Source organism: Hylobates moloch, unplaced genomic scaffold (assembly GCF_009828535.3).
Source record: "Hylobates moloch isolate HMO894 unplaced genomic scaffold, HMol_V3 SCAFFOLD_3152, whole genome shotgun sequence".
Lineage (NCBI taxonomy): Eukaryota > Metazoa > Chordata > Mammalia > Primates > Hylobatidae > Hylobates > Hylobates moloch.
In genome coordinates, this window is record NW_026655427.1 from 2,197 (window position 1) to 7,066 (window position 4,870).

The window sequence follows — 4,870 nt, forward strand, 5'->3', positions numbered from 1 at the left end:
TAACCCTGAAAAGGACTTTCTCAAGGAATCTAATAATCAAATTCCCAAAGGCTAAGGATAAAGAAAAAATCCTAAAATCAGCAAGAGAAAAGGGATAAACAAAGAACACACAATAGAGGTCGAATATGTCTGGCAGCAGACTTTTCAGTGGAATCTTTACATGCCAGGATAAAATGGCATGACATATTTAAAGTGTTGAAGAAAAAAATAATATCCTAGGATAGTATATCTGACAATAATATCCTTCAATCATGAAGGAGAAATAAAGACTTTCCCTAACAAACAAAAGTGGAGGGATTTCTTCAGCACCATGCCTGTCTTGAAATAAGTGCTAAGGAAATAATTCAATCAGAAAGGAAAAGACATTAATAAACAATAAGAAATTATCCTAGGGTAAAAAACTCACTGGTAATAGTAAGTACACAGGGGGACATTTCGAGGCCCTCTAGGAAGGAAGTGAGAAACATTTGAAGCTGAGGAGGGAGAAAGGTGAAATGCGCAGGTAACATCTAAAAGAACTGGTTTAAATCCTAATGCCAAAGTATGGCAAATAATTGCTTCTAGAAATACTGATGTCACCCAAGTAACTCATGAAACTGAAAGATCTTGGCATGAAACAGCAGCTACATCAGGTGCTCATCCTGAGTGTAATGCAGAGCTCTCAGGAGACATATATAAAGAATATAAAGTAATGTATTCTTTATCTTGTGAAATCACAAGAAATACTACAGGCATTGAAGAATCAACTGAAAACTAATTTCAAGACCAGAAGATCTGAGTTAACAAATATATGATGTTTTTAGAGAAAACAATTCAGCAAAGACTTAAAAGAATGCTTGAAGAAACAATTAGAATTGTGTTTTTTCACGAAAAAAAAAATCGTCAAAGGATCATTACTTGATATCTCCAATGGATAGTGATTAGTTCATCTAAATTTAGACAGTTGCCAACTTAGAAGAAATAAAAAAGTTGATCACAGACCTCGATCTAATTCTTGAAGTGTGGAGATCTTCTCCTATGGTACAAGTGGGTGAGAAGGGTGAGAAACTGAGATCAAGTCATAAGCATTCTATTGCGATTCTTAGATTTCTGGAACATCAATAGAGGAAGTAAAAGCTTTGATCAAAAGTGCAAACTGCACCAAAGTGATAATCTGTGAGTTTGCACACAATCGCAACGGGTACATCACTTTCCAGTCAGACACAGATGCACAACAGGCTTTTAAACGCTTAAGAGAATAAGTTAAAACATTTCAGGGCAAGCCAGTCATTGCAAGGATAAAGGCCATCAATACATTTTACTTGCTAAGAATGATTATCAACTAATGGATTCTGGTATATATAGCCAGCCCTTTCAAACTCAAGCACAGTATGCCTCACCAGTCTTTATGCAGCTTGTATATAATCCTCACCAACAGTACTCGGTCTACAGTACTGTGCCTCAGTCTTGATCTCCAAATCTTGCACTTTACTGTGAAACACCGCTGGCTTCCTTTCCCAATGGTAGTTTTGCAAATGACTTTAATTCATCAGGATCTCAAAACAAATGCTGCTGCTGTGAATATGGGTCGACCATCCAAAAAAAAAAAAAAAAAAAAAAAAAACGTGTGACGCCTCATTTTAGGTCATCTAGTGGTTCAGAACACTAAATAGAGGGCTTTGTATTATTGGAGAGAGGATCATTGAACACGTGTAGCTCAAGAAACTTTCCAAACTGAACAGCATAATCCTACAGTAATGAAGCATCAGGAGCAAACTTACCTTCAAAAGGAGACTTTCACTGTGCAGATAAAACAGAATGGGGACTACGGTAGGAGCAGAAAAACTCTTTTCAGAGGTCGAAGGTGATGAGAAGATGATAGTATCCAAAGACCCTATACTTCAACAGCTGAATCAAAGGCTCCAACACCAAAGTTTGGCTTACTAGCCACAAATTTTCCACCTTTATCAAGAATGCCAGGTGAACTCATTTTGGAGAATATGATTTCTTATGCTGTTAAAAGTGGCTACAAAGAAAAGCATAATGAAGAGTTGTTTGTTGCCCAGTGCCTGCAGATGAGTAGACACGATGCACTTCTGACTAGCAAATCAACTTGAGTACCAGTCCTCCATGTGCAGCTGAGCTTCTTGAATTAACCACAACTCAGCAAGAAAAAGATCTAAAAGACAATTCCAGTGTTCAGAGGTACAGTTTCAACCAGATGACTATACCAGTTTCTCCTCCAAGTGCTACAAAGCTATCAATGGCAAATACTGCTTCACCTGTAATAATAACATAAATGCAGCTGCAGCTGTGGATCTACAGGAGCCCCTAAAGTTAATTTATGCTGAAGTGTGCCAAAAGCTCCCTAAAGAGCCATCTTCAGTTTTTGTGCAGCCACTCTGGGAACGTCACTCATTGTAGAATCTCCCACCAAAAATGAAGACAAGGAAGCTCCTGAGAAGTCCATTGAGAAACCACATTGCTACAAAAAACTGCCTGAGACTGGGTAATTTATAAAGAAAATAGATTTACTTGACTCACAGTTCCCCAGGGCTGGGGAGGCCTCAGGAAACACAATCACGGCAGAAAAAGAAGCAAATACATTATTCTTCATATGGCAGCAGGAAGAAGTGCCAAGAAAAGGGGGTAAATACCCTTATAAAAAATCAGATCTCATGAGAACTCACTCACTATTAAGAGAACAGCATGAGGGTAACTGCCCCCATGATTTAATTACCTTCCACTGGGTCCCTCCCGCAACAAGAGGGGATTATGGGAACAACAATCCAAGATGAGATTTTGGTGGGGACACAGCCAAACCAAATTATTCAACCCCTGATCTTTCCAAAATCTCATGTCCTCATATTTCAAAACATAATCATGCCTCCCCAACAGTCATCCAAAATCTTAGCTCATTCCAACATTAACCCAAAAGTCCAACTCCAAAGTCTCAACTGAGACAAGACAAGTCCCTTCCACCGATGAGCCTGTAAAATCAAAATCAAGTTAGTTTCTTCACAGATACAATGGAGGTACAGGCATTGGGTAAAAACATCCATTCCATATAGGAATAGTTGGACAAAACAAAATGGCTACAGGCCCCATGCAAGTCTGAAATACAATAGGGCAGTCATTAAACCTTAAAGTTTCAAAATGATCTCCTTTTAGTCCATGTCTCACATCCAGATAAGGTTGATGAAACAGTGGGCCCCCATTCACTTGGGGAGCTCCAATCCAGTGGCTTTGCAAAGTACAGCTTCCCTCCCAACTGCTTTAACAGGCTGGAATTTAGTATGTGTGGCTTTTCCAGTTGCACTATGCAAGCTAGTAGTGGATCTAACATTCTGAGTTCTGGAAAAGAGTGACCCTTTTCTCACAGCTCCACTAGACTGTGCCACAGTGAGGACTCTGTGTGCGGGCTCCAATCCCACATTTTTGTCACACATAGCCCTAGGAGAGGTTCTCCATGAGGGCTCCACCCCTGTAGCAAACTTCTGCCTGGACATCCAGTCATTTTCCTACATTCTCTGAAATCTAGGCAGAGGTTCCCAAACCTCAATTCTTTACTTCTGTGCACCCACGGGTTCAACGCCATGTGTAAGCCACCAAGGCTTGAGACTTACACCTTCTTAAGCAATGGCCTGAGCTGTACCTTAGGCTTTTTTAACCACAGCTTGAGCTGAAGCAGCTGGAATGTGGGACAACATGTCCTGAGGCTGTATAGAGCAGGGGGTCCCAGGCATGGCACAGGAAACCATTTTTCCCTCCTAGGCCTCAAGGCTTGTGATGGGAGGGTCTGTCATAAAGGTCTCTGACATTCCCTGTAGATATTTTCTTGGAGATTAACATTTGGCTTCTTGTTACTGATGCAAATTTCTGCAGCTAACTTGCATTTCTCCCCAGAAAATTGCTTTCTCTTTTCTATCTATCTCATCATCAGGCTGCGAATTTTCCAAAATATTACACTCTGCTTCCTTTTGAATGCTTCGCCACTTAGAAATTTCTTCCCCCAGATACCCTAAATCATCTTTCTCAAGTTCAAAGTTCCACAGATCTCTAGGGCTGGGGCAAAATGCTGTCAGTCTCTACTAAAGCATCACAACAGTCACTTTTGCTCCAGTTGCCAACAAGTTCCTCATCTCCATCTGAGACCACCTCAGCCAGGACTTTATTGTCCATATCACTATCAGCATTTTAGTCAAAGTCACTCAACAAGTCTCTAGGAAGTTTCAAACTTTCCCACACATTTCTGTCTTCTTCTGAGCCCTCCAAACTGCTTCAATGTCTGCCTGTGACCCAGTTAAAAAGTCACTTCCACATTTTTGAGTAGCCTAACATCGGTGTCCTACTCCCTCAGTACCAATTTACTATATTAATTCATTCTCATGCTGCTATAAAGAGCTGCCCACAACTGGGTAAGTTATAAAGAAAATAAGTTTAATTGACTCACAGTTTTGCAGGGCTGGGGAGGACTCAGGAAACTTACAATCATGGTGGAAGTGAAATCAAACATGTCCTCCTTCACTTGGTGGCAGGAAAGAGAAGTGCCAAGCAAAGGGGGAAAAGTCTCTTATAAAACCATCAGATCTCAAGAAAGCTCACTATCATGAGAATAGCATGAGGTAACTTCCCCCATGATTCAATTACCTTCCACCAGGTCCCTCCTATGACACGTGGAGATGAAGGGAATAAAATTTAAGATAAAATTTTGGTAAGGACCCAGCCAAACCATATCAGATATGATCCCAAAAATTCACCTTCAATGTAATTTTTAAAGGCTGCAGGATTCCTATCTATCTATCATCTATCTATCTATCTATCTATCTATCTATCTATCTATCATCTATCTATCATCTATCTATCTATCAATCATCTATCTATCATCTAT

General features: G+C 40.1%; 1 pseudogene; it reads left to right on the plus strand.

The window, feature by feature from the left end:
- The first annotated feature begins 502 nt into the window (after positions 1-502).
- Positions 503-2,488, plus strand: LOC116464540 (la-related protein 4-like; annotated as a pseudogene).
- Positions 2,489-4,870: the final 2,382 nt, after the last annotated feature.